Source organism: Nyctibius grandis, chromosome Z (assembly GCF_013368605.1).
Source record: "Nyctibius grandis isolate bNycGra1 chromosome Z, bNycGra1.pri, whole genome shotgun sequence".
NCBI lineage: Eukaryota > Metazoa > Chordata > Aves > Nyctibiiformes > Nyctibiidae > Nyctibius > Nyctibius grandis.
The window spans coordinates 87742826-87766770 of record NC_090695.1 but is presented as its reverse complement, the minus strand read 5'-3'; positions in this window follow the sequence as shown (position 1 = coordinate 87766770).

Genomic DNA, 23945 nt, shown 5'->3' with positions numbered 1-23945 from the left:
TCCCCTATCACCCAGCTCTACATCTGTGGTTCACATTTAGCACTGGTCCCTTGAAATGCACAGCTCTACTCAAGCAGTTTGGCTTATTGTCTTGTGCAAATTATTGGTTTGTAATCTGAAGTGACTTCTTGCTTTGTACGCTAAAAATACCCATAGCCTCAGGGTGTGCAGGTGTTCCAGGTACTGTTTTCATTGTCCCTACCTGCTGGCTGGTAGGATGCTGAAACAGCAGGTGGGCTTATGCTATAACCCACTTCTCTTGGGTTATAGCTGTCCTGAGGGTTGGGGTGACTCTTTAGCATTGCCAGCAAGTAGCTGGGCTTTCTTTTAACAAAGCTTGATCTTTACACGTTAATACAACAGCATGACCTTATAACTCCTGCACCATGATTGAATTTGTAGAAAATCTTTAGTCTGTTGCTCTTATGGCCCTTTCTCCCCTTCCTGCTGATATCTGCTTCTGAGCGGTACAGTTTCTAGTTCTATTTTCCTGCTCCCTTAAAAAAAAAAAACGATCCTAATTCATAATATTAACAAGAAGGAAACATCCAAGAGCTGTTTCTCTGACAGTCAGTGAAAAGTAGAAGCAGTGTATGTTAATTGGCTATTGTTTGTTGGAAAATACCTCCAATTAGTTTGTAAAAGTTTGGCTCCAAGGGAGATTTGACCTTTGTGTTTTAGGATAACTACAGCAGCTAAATCTCAGTAGCAGTTTAATTTCTACTATTACCATGATGAAATACAGTTTCTAGAGAGGAGAATGGGGCACAGTATTTGCCACAGACAATTTTTCTGATTCTGCACCTGAACTGTTTGCTGATAAACTTTGGCATATTCATTAATCACGCTGATTTGATAGCAAACCAATCTCACTTGATAGATTTCATGGGTATTGTTCACTAAGCCACTCTTACTTGAGTATTTTCTGTTCAGATCATGTGACAGGCTGCCTGGATCAATGGGAAATAAGTATTGCTTCTTCATTTAATGTTTAAATAAAACAAAGGTTTGAATAAGGCCATACATATGCAGCAGCTTTTAGCTGGCAAATTGGTATTGTTCAGAGGTGTCATGTCATGCCATTCTGTTAACAGAAGTCCTTAAAATGGACATAATTACAGTGGCAGAAACAGGCTTTTATAACTAAATTCTTCTGTTTGTGTGTGGTTCACTGGTACACCAGTATGAAACTGAACTCTGATAACACAAATACCTATCAGTATTTCATTTTTATAAGAAATAATATTTTAAAAATTTTTCTAGAAACAGTGGCTAAATAATTTTGAATGGATTTATGACTCTCATTTTTCTTCTGTGAGCATTCTTGTGGCAGCAATATGGTCTCAGCACTGTGTTAAAATGCCCTTATTGAAACAAGAATAAAAAAAAACCACTTGCAAAAGCAGACTCATGGGAAAGAAGTGAAGAATAATTCTGACTTCCATGGGGGGAAAAAAACCCAAAAAACTACATAACAAATGCTTCTCTTCTGTCTTGATGAAATCAAGCAATTATAAAAAATGGTACTTTGTGCACAGATTCTTTTATTTAGTAACTTCTTATTGATTTTCTAAGACCTTATCATCTGGAAGAAATTTGGGCTCTTCATTTGACAAATATAAACACAATGTTAAAGGAAAAGAAACCACTCCACTAATGTGGGTAGGCTTCCAGTCATCTGCCAACACTGAGAAATTAAGCCAATGTTATCACAACAGCACTTTCCGGCCCCCCCCCTGCGCTGCTCTAAAGCAATTACTGTGAAAACTCTTTTTGGTAGTGAGTATCTTTCCTGTCTCAGAGATGGAGGAAACAAAATTACAGCAAAATCCAAACACAGACAGAAAACAAATGTTAAAAATGAGGGGAAAAAAAGTGTGATTATTGAAGATTTTAGTTCCCTAACCAGAACAGTTCTTGTTCCTTGATCACATAGTTTGGATCCCCTTGAATAAAGTTAACTAAGTCTTGAATGAATTCTGTAATAGTGCCAGCCTCTGCTCTTCACTTGCTTAAAAATGAAACTGGTCTCCTACTGTAAACAGTCTGGGCACATGTGAAGGACCTGTCTCCTCTTTACCAGAGTTTAATTAGGGCTTGATTGGAGGCAGTATGCAGCATTTCATAGGGAATAATGCACATTTTCACGTCCCACAGAGTTTAGTAAAATGTATTATCTTTAAGAGTTAAGCTGTTAGTGTCTTGGTTCCTGCTTTCATCTTCTGCCTTAAATATTTTGATAGGGATGTGGAGGTCAGAGTTTTCAATGTGAGCATCTTGGGAGGAGTTCTTCAGGGATGTAGATTCATATTTGGACTGCTCCTCATTACCAGGATGATGTTAATTTTCAGGCAGAAGTCTACCCTGGTATTACTTCTGCAAAGCAGAAAGAAACCAGTCATTATGATAGACTGTGAATCAATGTGGGGAATGGGATAAATCAATATGTGAGATAACACTATGTTGGTTTCTCCATCTCTTGAAGAAGTAGAAAGTACTGCTTCAGCTGTGCTACCTGTGATTGTTAGGTAGTACATGTTTTAGGATTTTCTCCTTATGTTTAAGCATATGTTGGATTTCCACATACAGAGAAGTCTGGCATTCGTCTAGGATACTGAATTGTAAATGTACCTAGCGTGGGCTAATTGATCATCATTTTCACTTCAGCAAAGTTTCTTGGTACACCTGTGCTGTACTTCATGGAGGAGATCAGATACTCTTTTATGATAGGTGCTACCCAAACACAGAACAATAAGACAGGTTATGCCCCCAGGAGACTGTAATCTCTGTAGAAATCAAGAGAAAACAGGTAGGGAAGGGAGCAGAGAGGAGCAAAGGAGTTAATATTGATCAGACTGATAGAGAGTGGTCTTGGTGTTAGTTGAACTGTTGCTTTGGTTCGCATATTAAGCTGCATGATGTTTATAATGAACAAATGTTTTGGGAAATAAAGAGGAATCATTAATGCTATCTGGCCTTTGTTTTTCTTTATCTCTGTGGAAATGTTTTCAAAAATATTTTTAATAAACAGAAGAATCTGTTGGAGCAGATTGCTGCTGATGGTTTTTCTTAACAAGACACATCTGTCTAAAGATTATTATTACTATTAGGTTGCCCTTTATTCAGCTGATCTTTTGAGATGGGAGCCCATGTATGATAACATTGAGATATGCTGATATTAATAACAGTTATTATGAATTTAAATAGTAAGAATTGTATTAATGTATTAGAAAAGAAGAATCATTTTTTATCAGCTTAGAGGCAATGATATTAGCCAAGGTCCACTGAAGTCAGTGTATTAGGTCAAATCTCGGTGCCTTGCCCCAGGATCTGTCTGTCTAATCATACAAAATGGCCTCAGAGCAAAGGTTGGTCCAGCCCTGTGGACAGCTGCTGAGAGCAGCCAGCACCCAGTGCTTGTTTAGAAGAAGGGGTCATGTCCAGCATGTCCCTTCCCCTTGCTTCCAACAGAGAGCTGCTGAGGAAATTCCTGAGCAACTTTGCACTGTACCTGCTATTCACCATGTTTAACAGTGGTCTGCTCTGTGGAGGTATTTAGTCCTTTTTCTACCTTGGTTTTACTTTTGTTCTCTACATTGCTCAGAGTTTCACAATGTAATAATGCTATATAGCTGCAATAGAGTTATTATTTCTGTCAATATAGCACAGTGTTTTTACAATAGTTTTTAGTGACCAAGACACCAAAAATCCAAAGGTATAAAGGAAAAATTATTTTTTTCCCCTCAATAAATTTCTTTCTAAAATTTAGTAAAATTCTAAGTAGGACTTTGTAATTCAAATATAAATTACAGACATTTGCTTTTAGGTCAACAACATTATTTTTAATGTTGCTTGCCTACTCAAGATTGTGTTTCATACATAGTCACATACAGGGTAAAGTTTCAATGATAGCTACTAAAGGCTGAACATTATAGAAAATCTTTTAATATTTAACAGGGAGGGAAATTCACCATTGAAATGATTCATTTAAGGATAGGAGTAGATTTTTTTTCATGTGTTGCATGTAAATTAGGACTATAAGGTGACAAAAAGGAAAGTTGTAAGGTTGATGCAGAAATTACTGGTTGAAGTTTTACAGCCTATTTCTTGGAAGAGGTCAGAGTAGATCCTGATATTAGTCACTCCTGGCTTTAAAATTGGTGAATTTAGGTATGCAACAGAGTGGTAAAGTCTTGAAAATTTAGTCTCAAGGGTGGATGCTTTTTGAGGGTTTTTGAAAATCTGTATGACTTCTAGCATTACTCCCTTGGGCAAATCTATTTTAAAAAGTATCTTTAGCCTGTTGACTTATTTTAAAAGCAGAGAGACTTAGAAAGGGTCAAGAGAAATAGAATAAATAATCCCTGACATAGTTTAGGCATATTTATGTAAGGAAGATGAAACTGAAACGTGTTTCCAGGCAAGTTGAGCTGATACGCAGAGTCCTAAGGGGTCTTAAATACTCACAGATGTTGCTGGTCTACTGGAAATGTCTGGTACTGGGGCAGTTACTGTCACCATAAGCACAAACTAAAAAATCACACTTTTGTGAAGATAGCCTTGAGGCCCAATATTTCTGATGTTGCAACAACTTTTCACTGTAGGAGAAAAAGAATATGGGATACTCTGAGGATTTGAGCAATCTGTGTTTTTTATTCCACTTGCAGACTAAAGGGCATCATCAGATGCAAAACCCAGTTATCTTTCAGTGAATCAGAATCCTAAATTTAAAGAAATGAATAGTAAATGCTAAGATCTGCTTGGTTACGGACACATGCATTAAGTAATACAATCACAGCTGTTGGTTGATATTGCGGTGTGCAGTAACAGCCTGTTGAGAAAGACAAAAGACTGTTTGAGCAATACATTTCCTTGAGTCATCCTCCCCTGCAGAAACATTCAGAAGTCTCCGGCACAGAGTTGTCTGTATGTGCTCGAGTAGAGATGGTGTATGTCTGTGTTTGCCTTCCCTGCTGCTTTCTGGGAAGACCTGAAGTTTCATTTGAACGCCACAGGCTTGTTTAATGGTGTTTCAGAAACTTAAGCAGCTGAGTAGCAGGTGCTCTTTCCATGATCCCTGTTTTTACCCATTTTCCAAGAACTGTAGCTCCACTGGAATCATACAATTGGGCCTCTCTCTCCTGCTAACCTCTGCATTTGTTTGTTCCCAGCTTCATTAAGGTCAGAGTTTCAGTGAGGGAGGAGCCATTCAAAGGGCCATTAAAAAGTCCACCCAGTCTCTGGAAGTATTGAATCTCTTCTTAGTATTAGACATGTCCAATTTTCCCCCAGTGAATGATCACTTACCCTTCACAGGGAATGTGGGGAGTCCAGAATGTGGTAGGGAGAGTATTCCCATATGGCAGCAGCCAGCACACAAGAAGGCAGAGGGAATCGAATGGCAAGTCCTCCATTTTAGCTCTCTTTTTATGGTTGGATTTTTGTTTGTTTGGCTTTGGTATTAGTGGGGTTTTTTTTTGGTGGTGGTGTTTTTAGTTGTTCAGGATCTTCGTACTTTTTAATGCATATTTCATGCTTGCATACTTTTTACATATATAATTATGTTATAATGATCACAACCAGGATGAAGTACTATTAATAATATTTATCTTATTGTCCTGGTTTCACTGGGATTTTGTTTCGGTTTGTGGCCAGCCAGGGTGATCAGGGCCATTAGCAGTTAAACCCAGGGCAGCTGACCCACGCTGGCCCACAGGTGTGTTCTATATTATTAGCATCAAGTTCACTATAAAAGGGAGGGCTTGCTGGGGAGAGGTGGGGGTTTTTTTTGCTCTCTTCTCTTCTGGCCTTCTTTTCCTGCCCCCCCCCCCACCCCCCATTGCTGATGATTACTATTCATGGACAACCTGCTGCAACATGTTGGTAAGTATACTTTTGTGTGTTTTGTGTTAGCATTTATATTGATTTCTTTATTTTATTAAATCTGTTTAATTTTAACCCATGAGTCTCCCTCTTTTTCCCTATTTCCTTCCTCAGTTGGGAAAGGGACATTGGGTGAGAGAAAAACTGTTATTGTTTAGCCCCGGGTGCAGGCTAAACAAAGACACTTATGTTTAATAATAATAGTGATTTAAAAAAGTGTCTCTGTGATTTTTTTTTTTTTTTTTTTTTTTTTTTTTTTTTTTTGTGTCTGAGTAGTTTATGAACTTCTGCAGAATCCAGCTAGACAATCCTGGATCTCAAAGTAGAAAGGTGCAAGTAGCAGAACTGTAATGTCACAGGTCTGTCATGGATCAATATGGGATTCTGGGCTTTGCCAGTGAGGAGCTCTCTGTAAAGTACTGTTCATTCTCCATTACAAACTGCTGTGAGAATATCATACAAAAGAAAAATTAGAAAAGCTAAGTATTCATTTCTGTCTTTCCCATCTAACTGAGCCTCATGTAAGAGGGAGTATATTGCTTTTGTCAAGATGGACATGTCTGGAATTGTAGAAGACTATTTACTGTTGCTGAACTGTAGAGGACTAGTTAATCCCAGTCAGTTAATTTGCTTTAATTTTTCAACACTAGTCTCAGCTTTGCAAAAATGTTCTTTACATGGATATTTTAAACCAGTGAAAAAAAATTTTATATATATTACTATTGTTTGAATATATATTCCTGAAAAGGATGTGTAGTTTAGCTGATGAGCTTGAACTAACAGGGTGCTCCACTGCAGTCAGTAAAGTATGGTTTGATAGCAAAGCAATTCTCTCACAGAAAAGTGGTACAGTACCTTCAGAGTCCATGAGGAGAGGGTATGACGCAGAGTAGTAACAGAAATATGTGATGCTTAGCCTTGCCTGTCTTGTGGAGATAATGTTTCTAGGCTGAAGACCTTTAATTTGTGGAGTTGTAGGGGGAAATCCTGACTATATCAAAATCGATATTTTTCAAATTAAAGATTGTTTTTAAATTTTGAAACAAACAAACACCACCACCCCCCAAACAGTTTTTCAAATTAATTATTCACATTTAGGACTGCTGGTGCTGAGGTTTCTTTTCATCATCGATCTTCAGATTCTGACTGTTTCTTCACGCAAGGAATGTGTAACATTTTGAATAGGGTCAGTGCCTTTGTGGATTATACCACCCTAGATGTTTTTTGAGGTGCTGCATATCCTATATAATCATCAGGTAGATTTCAGCAGAGGATGGTGCAGCAGTAGCTCTTTTTTTATCACGTATGAAGGCTGCGATTCTTTTGTATTCAGGAAATAGGTAACTGAGAGACAATCCTTGTACACTGTATAATTGGTTCTAATCATGTATTCTCATCCTGAACATTCAATCAAATGAAAATAAAAATCAGTTTTCCCCTGAGCAGTGACCAAGTGCCATGAAGTTGGATGGATGGATAGATACAGATTTGAATGCATGACTGACATGGAAATCTTCAGGGGGAAGCGTCATGGGTCAGAGGATTGGCAATGCTAGTGGCAGCCTCAATTCAGAAATGAGGAAGACCTGTTTTCTGCTTTTAAAAAGGAAAAAATCTGTAGTGAGAGCAAGTAATGGCTGAATAGTGGAAACCTTCTTCGGGGTGAACAGCAGCTAAAATGTGCGTTTGACTACATGATAGTTACTTTATAAAGGGTCCTGTTGAGACAATGTCTGCAAGAGGGGGTTGAGTTGTTGTGTTAGGCTGAGATGGCTGATTGATTAGCAATTAGAGATTTCTATTGATGAGGAGACTGGAAAAAGGAATACTCAGCTTTGTTGTACTAGCAGCCTGCATGTGAGATGGTACCCTGATCATGCTGCTCTATTAGCAGAGTGCCAACAAGTATGTATTAAAGTAATTGGTGAGATAGGTCAGTGTAACAGAGGCAGAGTAATTATTGCATCTCAGGTTTCCCAGAATACATTTTTATGGTTTGTTGCTGTCCAGAAACATCCAAGATCAAATGATTTAGGTGACCATGTGGGGCAAGAAAATGCTCAAGCAGGCAGGGAGCCAGACTGTTCATAAGCAAGAAGGGATTAAGGCGCTATGCTAATCAGCATGTGATACCAGGCAATGCTACCAGATTTTTTTTTTTTTTGCTTTAGCCCCAAACCCCCTGTTCCTCTTTGTAATGGTGATGTGCAAAACCTCAAAACAGTGCTGAGAACAGTTGATGACTTTATGTCTTCTGCCTAATGAGCATTTATTAATTTGTGTAAAAGAAACATGTTTGGCATAAACCAGAGGTGTGTAAGAAGACCTTAAACTGGACTTCATAATAAGCAAAGAGAAGGAGCTCGTATGTATTCGTGTAAGTGCAATGGTGATATATTATATACAAAAATGTACCTCTTCTACTGAATTCAAAAAGCTCTTGATCAAGACCATATACTAAGCCTATACAGGGGTAGATAATTTCCAATTCCAACTTCTGAAGTGTGCATCTAGTGAATGGAATATTTCTGAATACTATTTAAATTGCATATACAAATTGAGGTGTAATGGCATCAGGTGCCCCCACTTTCAGATTCTGAAATTCTTAAACTGAATGGTTGGAAAAACCCAGGTAAACACCTATATTCATCTATGTCTTAGAAATTGCTTGTAATATTTAGATCGTTGAATAATCTTGTACCTTCAATGATAACTGAGATTGTGGCAATTCTTAATCATCATATCAGGAGTCCATCTGAATTTGCATTTCTTCTGAGTCTTCTCAGCTCATGGCACCTTTCTGTGGAGCCGGCTGTCCTAAAAGCCGCCTTTTCAAGGTGACCGACACAAACTTTGCAGTACAGTATTTTGCTCAGCTGATACTTGTTGTTTGCTTGTATTTTTTTTCCCTGCTTTTCTCCACATTATTTCTCCTGTGATTTTTCTGCCCAGTACTTATGTTGTCATTTTCAGTACAACCACTTGTTGCTTCCTGGGCATTTTTGTTTAACTTTGCATGCGGTGCTCTCCTGTGTCTGTAAATTGATATATCATAAATAAATCAGGCTGTGATGTAAGTATGAATAAGATTTAACTTGAACATAGAGTCAATGTCATTGCAGATGATGAAGAAAACAATCAACTTGTAATCACATTCTGAATATCGATTCTTAAAGCATTGGTAAATGTTAATAAATAAACCAAAGACAGCTTCTATTATATATCTGTTATTGATATATACACCCATATTACTAAAATATTTATGACATAAAATGGGAAAATATATTTGCTACTTATCTTGCATCAAGAAGAAACCATAAATAAAAGAAAACACATAAAGAAATGAAGAAAACACATAAAAATAAAATAGCTTGGAGAAATTTTGTCCCTGCTAGATAATTTATCATGCAGGCTGAACAGAGTTTTGTCTGAAGTTTGAATCATTCAAAATTTGCCTATTTAGTGGGAGGGGATTTCTCAATGTGTGCTTGATGTACTCATGTTCATATATAATAGGGTCAGAGCAGAATGGAGAGGCTTAAAAAGCTTTGTACTATGGTGTATGTATGACTGAATTGCCATCACGTAGGAGCTGTAGAAAACAACCCAAAGGCAATCCCGGAGTCGGTGTCGTTCCTATGCCATCCCCAGGAGCTGCGTGTACCTGGAGGGGCACTGTGTGACCCAGGGGTCTGCTCCGGAGCTGTGTAAGCCAGGCACACTCCGGCACTGCCTCACTGCCCTGGACTGGGAGGTCAGAGCTGCCTCAGGAGGACTTATTCGTAAAGACAACTTTTTTTTCCCTGCCCCATGTCTGGATTTAACTGACTTCTATTGTATGACATAGAGAAACCTGTTACTCATCATTCTGACTTGAACTGCATGATTTAACACTGTGACATTTCACTGTGGGGTACCTCTTGAACTTAAAGGGTTGTGATGTTTTGTGCTCTTGCTGCACACCAAAGCTGCCACACGTCATTGAAAACCTCCTGTGGTGGTGGAAAGAATGAAACAGGCTGGAAGCAGGGAGGTTGCTTGGCATTTTGTAAGGGCAAGTGGGCAAGGGGAACGTTGTAGTGAGAGGACAGGAAAAGGATGATGTTTCTGTGTGAAATGCAGCGACTGCAGCAAGGTTACAACACAAGGAAACAGTGTTGTGGTAGTTTGAAGACCACATCTTGCTTCTTAAGTCTTCAAAATAGGTTATGTGATGCAACCAACAGGCAGCTTGGTGTCTTTTTCATGGCAAGGTCTACAAGAAGAGAGTCTGTGTCTTACCAGACCTAAATAAAAGTTGTACAAAGAATTACTCTGGAAGGTGGCATACATATTATGGGATTGGGTTGTTTCTAATTGACAGAAACAGATCTTTCATCAGTTCTATGATTCCTACTAGGAATTTGTTGCTGTAAAGCAAGTGCAACAATAGAAATAGCACATCATTCTGGATTATGGGCATCTTTGCTTAAATTTAATGGTGTGCCTTGAAATGAAGAACAGCCAACTGACAGAAGTTGTTTGGTAATGAAATAACTGAATTCTTGAAAATTCTAGGTTGTGCAGTACAAACTTAGTAAATCTGCAGTTATTGTCACAATGCTCCTAACTAAAGCCAACTTCGATGAAAGCTATGACAGTCTTTAGCCTAAGATCTTACTGCTCCTTGAAGAGAGATTGTACTGAGAAAAAAAATAACTAGGCTTTTCTGCTACTGGCACTTTCTTTCCTCCTCTGTTCTGCAGATTGGAAGGTACAGAGGGATAACACAAACGGAGGCAGACAGGACTGAGCGACCTATAAACAGACATGAATCAGTATCTGTAGCTTAGGAAGCCAGGTGGAGTTAGTAGTGAAGGGAGAGAAATAATTTTCTGATTTTTCAGTTCATAAATTAGTTAACACTAGAAGCATAACTATCAAAAGTGTAATTGGCAAAACAGCCACTATGCTGTTGGAATAAATTGGAATCAAGAAGGAAGCCTTTTCCTGCCCTGGATTTTTGCATTTAGAAATGATTAGAAAATCATAGAATAACTCTGGCTGGAAGGAACCTTAGGAAGTAATGTTGAAGTCTGTGAGTGTTGGTCCATGTTTTCTCCGTTGCTCAGCTTTCCCCCTCCATCTAGAATGGAAACGTAGTTCCAGCTTTCCTTTGAGACATTGCACTTATCGTCTCTGTCAGTTGAGGGGGGAAAAAAACTTCCCCTGAAAGCTGAAGAAGGTGCACACAGTATCTGCTACATATTCATACCCCAGAGTCCAGGCCTCCTAGCCAACTGGAGCCTGGCCTCTGTCTTTGGGAAAGGCAATGTGCAAAAAGTCACATTCAAACACTTTCCAGATAGAAGTTCAATCCTGAAATAAGAAGTCTGTGAGTCTGGGGAGATTCCTCTGAGCAGAAATCACCAGCTGATCCACATATGTATTATCTAAGCAGATTGTCTGTGATAAGACATCACAGAGTGACATAGCAAGATCTGTCCTTGTGTTTTTCACTGATAAAAAGAGTAAAAATTTTTCATCTGGTCCTTGTTGGTGACTGTCTCTCAATAAACCATGGTGGGGCTGTTTGATTTCTAGTAATTTTAGTAATTTGTTCCTTCCCCAGAATTCATCAGATGTAGATAGAGACTGAGATTCGAATAACATTGACCACATTATTTCCATGGTAATGAGACATCTTGTCTCGACTTGGGAGTTTTTGTTTGTGTATCACTATGAATTTCATTGCTATACGGGGAACAGCAGGTGAATTTGCCCGTATAGCTAAACAGAAAATGATGGCTGCTTTTTATACAATCCACTACGAATGTTATTTGAGATGTGCTTCAGTCTTATAATTGGCAATATGTTTCAAATGCCTTTGATGTTTGACTTGGGCAGGAGAGGAAAAGCTATAGTACCGTTTGCAGAAGTCACTTCTGAAATTCAAACTGCAATCAAAGTTAGCATGCCCATAACTTTCAGGCTAAATAAATAAATAAATGCAGTCTATCACTTTTCTGTGAAGGGCCAAATGGGAGGAACTGAAAAAAAGAAGGAAGAATAATAGGATGTGATAGCAACTCAGGTAAATATCACTGCACTGAAGGCAGCAAGGTTTGAGAACAAGAGAGGATAAAGGGAGTGAGAGAAATAGGAGTCTTTAGTGCTTCGGGGAAATCCTCATCTCTGTCAAGCCCTTTTGAATAAAGACATGCGTGCAGGAGCTGACAGGTGGCTTCGGATGTGATGAGTCAAGTTGTCTTCAAGATGGAGGCAGTTTATTACAAACAGGAGAGGGTGGTAAAGCCATGATGAGTCAGAGATATGAATGACAAGGTGGCACGCAGATGCCCTATACTGCACTCACTGTGGAATCCCACTTAGTAATTCATACCAAAATTAATGTCTCTTCTAGAAGGATACTCAGTCACGAGTGAAAAACTTCAAGAAATGGGCCGTCTGTATCAGTCAGTAAGTAGCTGACAGTATGTATCTCTCAACAAGTTGTTTTCCCAGTTTTGATTTCCAGCCATGGAGTTGTGTTTTGTATTGGTTAGCTAGAATATTCTTCGTGGTCAGAAATGTTGATTGTCTGTCTCTCTTCATACTTGTAAGCTGTGGTCACATCAGATCCTACTCCTTACTTGTTTGACTGCTGGAACTAATGATGCAAAGTGCTTTAACAGGTGTGGTAAGAGTAGCACAGCATTGTAATGGTTTGTTTCAAGAGACAGCGAATAATGAAGTGCAGTTTGGGTAGAAGTGGCCTAAATTGAAACACTGTGTTTAGGAATCAAAATACTTTTGGACAGGAAAACTGGGGAAAAACAATAATAATAAAAAAGGCATTTACACATGACCTTTTTTTTTTCTTTTTTTTGAAACTGTGTGTCTGAATTGATGCATTAAGTCCCAAGAGACTAAATTCTGAGGCAGTAATTGTTAGCAGTGGGGTATGGCCAGCAGGACTAAGCTCTGCTCCTGGAAGAATCTGCAATTTAAAGAAGGAACTAACACAAATGGTGTTAGAAGGAAGAAACGATCATCTTCATGAGGGATATTTCAAAAAATATCCATGAAATCATAAAATTCATCATTAACTCTCCAATGACACTTGATAATAGCATTACTTTCATTGCATGGATTATAAGGAACTGAAAAAAGGAGATTTAATATATATTATAAAATTTCCAGTAGGTTAAAGGCTGCATGAAAACCTTTTCATTATTAGAAATAATCTAGGCAAGCAACACCTCCTCCTCCCCATTTCTAGCACCGCTCAAGTGCCTACACAGTCCTATTCTTTTCTAGCCATTACGGACGTATTAGGTAAAGGTACACTTCAGAAATAGGAAGCTATATTTAAGGAATCGTGTCTCATTTCCTAGCTCTCTGTAGGTTTCCAAAGACAGCATTGCTTATATTTAGTAGCAGTTTTACCAAGAGAAGAGGAATACTTGTTTGAAGTGAGGCTGCCTTTTCAAAATATTTTTCAAAATTATTTTTAGTTTTCAAATAATATAAGTCATGTTAAGAAGCCGTAGCAGCAAGTGTCCCTGCAAAGGAGTAAATGATGGCTGAAAGGAGCCAAAGGCTAAGGCAGTTCAGAGAGCCAATTTATTGTTAACTTCATTTCCGTGTTTAAAGTGGAGATGACCTGATTGAAGTGATTGCACCAATTCCTTTGCTAGTATGAATTTACATTGTTGTACTGAACATTAAGAGGCTATTAGTATCCGTGTACATGCTGGCATTTTTTCTCCAGGAACACCCTCTGGGGAGGCAGCCCAAATATGATATAAGATGCCTGTGTATCTCTGACAGTGAGAAATGCAGGCAGAAACATGAGATGGTCTAATTACTGAGCTCTGAGTTGAATCATGTGTGACGCTAGCATGAACTTAACAAGAGTTTCCATCTGGTTCATGTAACTGTGAAACCCCGGCTGATGGTTGCACATGCCTTTGAGTGCAGCCCCAAGAAGATGAAAGGAGGGTGACAGGACTGCTGGGGGATTGGAGGACTTGGATATTCAATGGACAGAGGGCCAGAATATGAAGTGGAAAGAAAATCAAGTGAAAATGCTAAGGGCTCCATACAGCTGGTGGAGACACAGGCACAAGGTCATCGCTGCTTCTTTTTTGAAGTTATGTACAAACAGTACAGTGATGTGTAACTTCAGGCAGATCTGCCTTTAAGACAGACATAGAAATCGTTTTTATTTCTTGTTGCCGAATTTATTTCTCTCCTAACCTCAGCAATCCACTAAAGGCCATTTTGCAAATACTATTTTAAGAAGCTCTTTCAGTTCAGAGAAGTGCCTATTACAACATTTTGCTTTTCACTTGTAAAAAATGAGGAAGGAAAGGACTTGGGGCACTTAAAACTCCTTCAGTATAGTCAGTAAGGAGTCTGTGGATTGCAGTAGATACACACGTACCACCATGCACTAAATATCCTGTCTGTGAAATATTAGAATTTGAAGCCTACACATAAGAGCTACTTAAGATTTCATTGCCTTATTATTATGAAATAAAATACTGAAAGCCCCTGATATGTATATATTTGGTCATAAATTCACATTTTTGAGCGAATATAAACTCTAGATATCCAGAGCTGGATGTTAGGTGAATTTGTCTCATTAGTCCAAGCCAGAAGCAAGTTGTTAACAAATACATTATGTGTATTCAGGATTCAGTGATGCAGACTTAATATACCAGATTAGTGACGTTTCAGATTCTGTATAATAGCTAAGACATCCGGATGGGGCTGGGACTTATGACACAAGAACTAGGGAGACCCATGTCACATTTGGGAAGCCAGTGGTATGCCGTGAGTACTACAGTGCACTGGCCACAGCTGAGTTACAGCCACTATGTATGTTATAAAATTATCTGAAAGATCCTGGCTTGCATTCTAGCTTTGCTGATGAATTTTGATGAAAGAAACACTTGTTAGAATTTTTATTACTTGCACCGTTTTTGTCAGTGTTAGAAATGGCTGAATATGATGGGTTTTGTGTCCCAGGGGATTTCTTCCTGATTGGCCAGAACTGAATTTGGTGAACTCTAAGAAATGGGATTTTTCCCATCCCAGTCAGGTAGATGCTTTCTGCAGGAGGCTGGGTTGGAGACCCCTAAAGATACCTTCAAACTTATTTTTCTGTGATTCTGAAGTGATAATGTTATGTGTATTGATATAATAACTGTTGAAGTTTTGTTATGTGAAGCTGCTGAATGATGGCTACTTGAACACATACTTACAGTAAATGCAGTCATGTAAATCATTGTTTGATGCTTCCTACCTGAGCTGTCTAATGGCATGTTAAAGTTAAGTAAAAAGAATCTCTGTTAGAGGCCAAGAGAATTATGTAGGCCAAGACAAGGTCAGGAAAGACCTAGTTATAAAGAACTGTATTCTAACACAGATAAGAATTTTATAAAAAGTGATTTGTGAAGTTTATCTTTTCATCACAGTTGAGTTAAGGATGTTAGAATTATTTTGGCTATGTTAGAGGTTTATCTTATTTTGAGAGTTGGAACTGACTTGATTTTTTTCCCACCACAAAGCAAACAGTTATAAAATAATATTGTTCTATTCTAGCCATGAAAGTCATGAAATTAACTTACAACATCATGACTTGGGGGTGTAGTTCCTTTCTGAGGCTGCAAATGGAGTGATATACCTTCTTGCTATTGCTGCAAGATAGAAACATTATCAGCTTTGTTTAGAATAGTTAATGCCTAATGCAGAGGGGTGCACAAATCCTGAATTCTGATCATGTAGGAAAGTGATGATGCTGGTATTCAGGAATATTCTCTGGAGTGGGTCTTTGTTACAGGCTGATTTTCATGTTGCAGTATTTAATCATTTATAGTACATGATTTCTTACACCATTGTTTTTTTAAGCTATGAAAGATAATTGTATCCCAAAGAAAAGACTTACCTCTCTTTATCTAGTCCTCTTTACTCTCCAGCCAAAATTGTAATGTGGATTTCTAATGCCTGGTTTCAGGCAATAGATTATTTTAAATCCTAAACAGAGAAAGAGATTTTAATTTAATTGTGAGAGCAGTCAGGAGAAATTAGTTGGGGGGGGGAAACATCAATAAATGACCTTTTTTTTTTTTTTTTTTTTTTTCAAAGGGTAATTATCTTTGAGGATATCCAGGACAAGCAAAGAATTATTGACTGAGCATACTGTTATTTGTTTGGGGTTTTTTTTTGTGTAAAAATATTTCTATCGTTATATGACTCTGAATATCTTTAAGACAGACATCTGTTCCTGTTAATAGAGTGGTAACTTAATCTATCTCTCACTCTGCCCTAATATTGCCCCTGAAGTAGCTACAACTTTGATGGGACAAAATCCCATGCAACCTCCTCCATGCTCCCTAGCTGTGGGAAGCCATGTAAGCTGACAGCAAGCAGCCATCATCCACAGGTCAACTTCTCGAAGCTCTCACTGCTCAGAAGGGCAGACATCACGAGGTGTCAAACAGCTGCTGCCAGGGACTTTGTAACCTGCAACTCCTCGTTGCTTCACAAAATCTCAATGTAACAGAAAAGCAGCAGAGAATTCCTAAAATAACAGTGTGGACAATTGTCTGGGTACCATAGAAACTACGACTGTGAGGAAGAGCTCTCCCTTCTTTGTCTTTACCATTCAAATACTGAGAATGCAGAGACTTTGTAAAGAAAAAAAAGGGCGTGTTATTTTCATGTCATGTGATTGTCTATTTGCTGCAGCTTTCATTTTCTTCCTCTGTGGGATCAGCTGTGCGCAATTAACTCTGCCCGAAACTTGTCTCTATTTTATGATGTTATGTGACGAAATTTCATATCAGAACCTTTCGTAGAGTGTTCCTTCCTGTCGCTGGTCTTCAGGCAGTCAGATGACCTTATCTTCGTGGCTTTTCTAGTCAGGTAAGGCAACGCAAGCTGTCTTGTTGGCAGCCTGCGGTGGCCATGAGCTCTGTACCTTCCTCTTCTCTGCTGAGTTGTGGTGGTTTTTGTGTTAGATAGCAGGTGTGAGAAAGTCTCAGAGGATGTGATGCCAACCCTCGGCTCCTGGCACAGAGAGTGCCTTTAATAGAAATGTCTTATTCTGTATGCAATGGGATGACTAGCAAAGCCCCTCAACAGCCTGGTAGCTGTATCCCTTAGCAAAAACCTGTTAATAGGAGCGCAGGGAAAAATGCCATCCAGACAGATGGGAATGACTCTAGGCTGCTGAAATGCTGTTCGTGTGCAGTAAGTGTGTTTATTAACGGAAGGATTCCCAGGCCAGACAGCTGCCCACAGCGTGCTCCCACACCTATGCTGAGAGGGACATGTTAGAGAGAATCCAGGGCACATTTCAACATGACAAATAGCTTCCCGAAAAGAAAGCATGGGGTTTTGCTTCAGGTCAGCAAACTCATGATTGGGTGGGGAAATCTGTTAGATGAGCCTTTAATTTGCCAGTAGAAAGAACTCCCATATAAATGACAGTCTCGTTATACTTTGCATTGCCTGTTGCCTGATTTCCTCAGGCTATTTGAATTAGCCTAGTCAGTGTTGGATGAGGGGTCACCAAAGAATGCTTTTGAGCTACAGCTGGTGGCTTTTTAGCTAAAATCCTTCAGCAGTGAAGTTAACATGCAGTTGCTACACCAGGATGGTGGGGGAAGATGGACTGATCAACTCATGAAACGTCTTAGATCTTGTACTTTCAACGGCTTATTGTAATTTTCACAACGTGTAGAATTTTTTTTAACCCAATATCCTGAGCTAATTTTGAAAGGAAAGTTCTGCCTTTCTAGATTTCCTCCCACATTTCATTTAAATAAGTTATTCTTCACCTTTTGTTCCAGGCTGCCGTGCTCTGTTAAATGCTACTTCAGAAATGACTGCCTTTTACTGATGGGTGAAATAATCTCTGTGCAAAGTCTGGAAATTATTTTCAGTCAGGGAGGTATTTTAAGCTTCTTTGAAGTGAGAAGTGCAGGATAAGGGGGATAGGCAGTGTGTGGGACTATGAAGTAGGTATTATGCATTCTTTATTGGCTTCTGATATTTGGTGCTTTATGGGGTTTTGAGCATGTCACTTAATTTCTTATTATTGCTATTTTCTTCAGAAAAGATGTCACATTATTTTGCCACAACATCTGGAAGAGGTTGAATGGAACAAATATGGTCATGGAATCACAAACCTATTTTTTATTAGCTCAGTGGGACAGGCATGGGCTGTTCCTTGTGTGATCTTCCTTTGAATACATGTCTTCTCAGATAAATCTAGCAGGTTAAATGGGAGTAATGGGCATGCTGTATTAACATTCCTCTCAGACACTGCAATGTCTTGCTGTTGTGCTGAATGCTGCTGTTTTGCTTTGGGATGTTCATCAGACAAGCACGTAGATGTGAAAAGCATGTTGCTGTTCATGATGGTCAGACAGTTATATGTCTTTGAAAAGGAACTACTGATGCAAACATCCAATTCACAAAATTATGAGTGTATGTGCTTCCAATCCATATTAATCATCTGGACTCTGCACCTTACTTTAATGAATGATTAATTTTTATTTGCTTACCTGTCTGTGTCTCCTGTGGTCGTGAAAGGATGTAGGTGCTTATATCCAGAAGAGTGTTTGCTGCCCCATGGGTCAGAGTAGATTTTTCTGACACCTTCATCTCTGTTCAGGCTGGGAGTGAGGGCTGCCATCTGTTTCTCTCTGCCATTTAGAAGACCATGTAGTTTCAGGACTTACATTAAGAATGACAGAAACACTGATTTCCTAGCACTGCTCATTTCTGCTATGTCTGTTTTGTGAAAATCCTGACTTGAGGACTGCTCACAGGGGAAGGAGAAAAGGGAGGGCCACAATCTGTGTGAGATCAATGGGGTCTCAGTGGGTGTCAGGCAGTAATAGCACAGAGCTGTATGTCACTGTGCTTGGTAACTCCCAGCTGAGATATTGTGGCTGTATCGGACTGCTCACAGGTTTCAGAGATGGCAATCATAACCCAGGGATTTATATATCTATGCTCATGAAAACTAATTTTGCAGTGTGTTTCATTTGCAGCTCTTGTATTCTTAACTCTAATGCTGAGTGCAACACAATGGCTTTGGAACAATACAATTCCCATGTCCCTGCAAAACCTACACTCTATTTGCTCTCATTATGTTGTCCGTCTCCTTATCTGCTCCAGACATATGCTAAAAGAAATGCACAAAATCGGTCCCCTTGATAAAGCTGGTGTTCACAAAGTCTTAATAAAATTAAAATATAATCTCAGTGTCTCCTTAACGCTTCTGCAACCTGTATGCCTTTAATCATCTGTACTGTTTACTGCTAGTTCAGTTATCAGGTATAATAGTTGAGTCTAATGCTTTAATGTTTGTTATCAGCCTACTTTCAAAATCCCTTGTAGGTACAAGCTCTATGTAATTTAAGTAAGAAACGCTGCATGGTAGTCATCACAACTGTTGTCTAGAGGAAGGGATTGCCGTTTCCTTTATTTAACCTACCAGCCTGTATCTCCCAGGGTACATTTCTTAGAGTTAAAATCAATATTGTTCCAGTTTGTAGGTCGCTATTGCTCATTAGCTTTGCAAGTATATCATACTGCTGCGTTCTCTAGTCTTGCTCATAGTAGTCTTACTACTAGTGTCAGTCTTAGCCAGAATGAATAACAGAAAAGTCTGGAGATTTGAATGGTGTGTCAGTGGCACTTTTGCAGTAAAATGGACCAGGAGAAAAGCCAGACCTTTCTGTGTTCCTTTGAGTATTGTTACATATGGTCTTGAAACAGAGGCTGTTCCTAATGCAGTGCAACATCTTCTGTTTGATCCTGCTGCAAATATCTTGCATCTTCTCTTACTCTCCACTCCTGTCATCTCTGTGTCTGTTTTGTGTTGTGGCCTTGATTCTGTGTTTTAAGGCTTGACAACTTATAACCACACAGCTTGTTATAACAGCCTGTAGAAAGAGCTTTCGTGATTCATGTGTATCAAAGTGCATGACTAAACCCTCACGATATATTTTCCTGGTGTCTGGTATTAAACTTCTTCATGCTTTAGTCACACATTGAAAAGTGATGCATTTATTTTCATAACTGAATTCAGCATCCTAGCACTACACTTTGTAGAAGGAAAGATAATGGAGGAAAACAAATGTTTCTATTGACTTGCTATAATGTGTGATCTGCCAGTCAAAGGAATTTAGAGTTTTTTGTTTATAGAATCATAGAATCGTTTGGGTTGTAAAGGACCTTTAGGTTTGGAAGAGGAATGTTTAAAGGGAGGGAAAGAGGATTGCTAAAAGCAAAAAATGCAGCTACTTGCTACTCATTTCAAATCTTTGTCCAGCCTGGTGTGAAGCTTAGAGAGAAAGATCTCTTGCTCTCCATGTATTAAGTTGATTTAACATGCGGATACGTTATATTTTTATACTAGTTGCAAGCATCTTTCTTAATGTAATTTTAGGACTTTGTATTTTATTTTGGCAGAACATTTGGATGGGTAACTACTTCCCTGTATTTTATTATTTCTTGGCTTTTATAATTTTAGTTTCCTACTGTATCACCAAACTTTCAGTTTAGTTTCTAGCAGTGAAAATATAATAATTTAAAACTATTCCAGCTTTTTTTTTTTATCTTGATCTAAGGCTCTTGGAAATACCCTTTATAGGTGCTGAGCACAGCACTTTTTCTGATTTGAAGTCGATGATTCAACATTAGTAGCTGACATGTTGATTAACATCCACTTGTAAAACTTCCAAATACAGTTTTGGGTACAATGTGTAACTTGCCTGAAAGGGGCTCTGGGAAGTTCTGAATCAACATGCAAAGCTGAAGGGATGGGACAGTGCTCTTTGCTCAATTTACCAGGTTTTCTGGACACTTTCTAGCACTTCCTCACTGCATTTGAAAGCTTTTTAGCCTTGACATATTTGCTTTGCCTAGCTCCTGGAGCTACTAAGAAGTTGTGTGGAAGAGAGGGCTCTGCGTGACAGTTGACCTCAATCCTTTGACAGAGGTACATGGGTGTGTCACGGGCAGATGTACTGTGTTTGGTGCATCTTTGAAGTTTAGTTTGCATGTTCCTGTGCAATGGGGCATGGAAAAGGGCAAACAGGATGGACACAGGGGAAACCAGAGTTGTTACTACCTTGGGAAAGCAGCTGAGTTTAGTTACCTTCTCTTGCTGGCAATGGTTTGTCTTTTGATCTTCTTGCCATAACTGCCCAGACAGTGGCATTATCCTTCCTAATTTCTGGCAGCTCTTTCCTGTTTGAACTTAACGTAACAGGCTTAGGCGATGTCTTCAGCTGCTCTTTGCTCACTTGGAACAGCAAGCAGCATGCTGCTTCTGCAGTATAACCTTCTGTCTGGGCCCTTGGAGCAGATGGAAAACTGGACAGTCTTGACGGTTATTATTTCCCATGCCATGATTCGTAGTTCAGCCTACTCAGTGCACTCATTGGCACTTGACAGACCCCAACAGGAAAGCATATCCCAACTCCAGGCTCAGAAGGGGTGATAGATCACAGACCTCTAGCTTTAGCTAAACCTCCTCAGATTCTCTTCTGCTAGAGAAGAGCTCTGGCTTTTGAAGCACAAATGGTAACTCAGGAGCATGACAACTCTGGGATCAGATGGAACCATTTCTGTAGCAGCAGGTACTAGTGATGGATGCACCATAAAATGCCAGCATGGAAACCAGAAACATGTGAATTACCATGGAGATGAATACAAACCTGGTAAGGGCATTTTCAGCAGAACTGTCTCCTTGGCAAATTCATCAAAATTAAAACTTTTTGTGGAAACATGTCAGCTGACAGGAGGAAGATCTCAGAACAGATGCTAGCTTAGAGCCTAGGATATTCAAACTGAGCTATGGGGGAACAAGATTCAGATCCCTGCTCTGAATATCGTCTCCAGATCCTGCTCTTTTTCTCTCTGCCTTCCTTTCCTTTCAAGTAAAAAAAAGTTGAAAGCTTTTGAAATCTTGACATTTTGGGCAGAGTTCATGTTTCCTGATCCAGCTCATCTGATTGGGAATATTGATAGAAAAGCCTCATTTTGTCAGTCATTAGCCCTGCTGTTAAATCAAAGGTCTTATCTCCTCATGTAAATGCGTAATAGTCAGGAGGGGGAAAGGAAGATTCTGCTAAACCACGTATATGGGAAATAAAATATAAAACTCTTTAGTTTAACCTGGATCATGCCTAATCATCCTTCTTTTTAAAAAGTATAATAGTGACCTCTAGTATGGCAAATTCCATCCTATCCTGTGCAGTGTCCAGTCCCTCTGAGATCAGTGAAGTGACTGAGGCAGAAACCCGGGCGGATATTACTCCTTTATATTTAAGCTATTTTCTCCCTATTCCCCTTCTTGTTCTCACTCAAGCACGTGTACTGTGTGTGACTGCATCTGACATCCCACAGTGACAAGAGTAAAGCCCAAATCACATCTAGTCTAATGCATTGACCCTCTTATAAAAAGGGACATAACAGCCATCATTCCTGATTAAAGACACAGGACAGGGTACGCTGAGCAGCATGAACTTCTGGCAGAGTGACAAGGTATTTTCATTACCAGCTCTTTTAGGGCCCTGCATTGAATGTCAGCTAAGAGAAACTGATAATTTAATTAGGCCTCCAACTATATTTGGATTGTAAGATGATGATAATTTTTCATAATGGATTTAAAGGGTTAGTAATACATGTTTATACCTAATTCTTTGCATAAAAAATCTTGATGATCCTTTAGCTGTTTTACCCTTCAGTAGGCATTTTCTTAGGGCAAGCAAGCAAGCAATGTTTTGCCATGTAACATTAGCTTTACGAGCGCACTAGTAATGATGAGCAAGAGCTTTCCATTGTGCTGTGAACATCTGAGAGGACCCACTTCAGAGGGAACTCTGCTGATCAGAAAAATAAAAATAAAAATAAAAAAAAAAGAGCCAGCTCTTCAACTCATCTAATATCTGCTCTGGTCAGCTCCATCTGCAGACAAGATGCTGCTTAGAAATCTTGTATGTCTCATGTTAGCAGCATAAATTGCCTCACCTCTTGATGGGGTTAAATGCAACTAAAACGCTATTTACTCCCTTGTGGGTTAGTAGGTGGGTAACCGTATTGCTCTTCTGGCCGTGTGTGTTAATCCAGGTATCTGCTGACACCAGTCTTTCCCAGCAGGTAAACAATTTAAATCAAGTTCTTTGGTTTGTATTATTGCTACTGATAATTGTTTTGGTCAGGCTTCTGTGGGGGTGACTGAAAAATCAGATCCTGCCTACTTTGAGATTTTATCAGTATTGCTTCCCTCCAAGGCAAAGAGTGTGAAGTTGTGTTAAGCACAAACATCAGAGTACCTGGGTTCCTTCTGGAAATAAATACGAAATATAGGAATGAAGGAAGCTGTATGTTTGTCTTTGCTGCAGAGCTCAGATGTAAGATAACAGATGAAGTGGAAGGGGAAAGAGTTGTTTAGGGGAAAAAAAGTCTCAAAGGCTGATGAGAAAAAGCTAAACCCTGTGGTGTGGGATAATCCTCAGAAAGTTTCCAATCTTTTGGGCCACTAGTTGACATGAACTGATTTTTCAGAGGCTTTCCAGATTCAACTCAAGCTATTGAAATATCAGAGGTAGACAAGAGAATCTGCTTTCATCCAAGAGGAAAACTTTGAAAAGTAATAGAAAGCTCTTGCATTCACCCATCCCCAGCCAACAACAAACTGAGCAATACTGACAGGAAAGAACATGATAAGGAGCTGCTGTAGAAATATAAGGGTAAAAACATTTACAGCCTTATGGAGCTGAAGAAGCCTCCAACCATAAAGGGCTCTGAGCATCCCGACGTCAAGTCCTTTTACAGCTCCTGGAAGTAAAGGGCTGCACAGGGAGTCCTGTCCTCTTGCCACGCTCCAGGAAGACACAGGCTGTGAAGGAAAAAAACATCCATGGCAGCTGATAACTTGCATTTAATCTGGGATCTAATAGTAATGAGAGAACAGTGCTAGATACCAGATATAGGTCCCTCTGGGATGATGAATGGCTTTTCTGTGTCCTTTCCAAAAGGTGACGTCT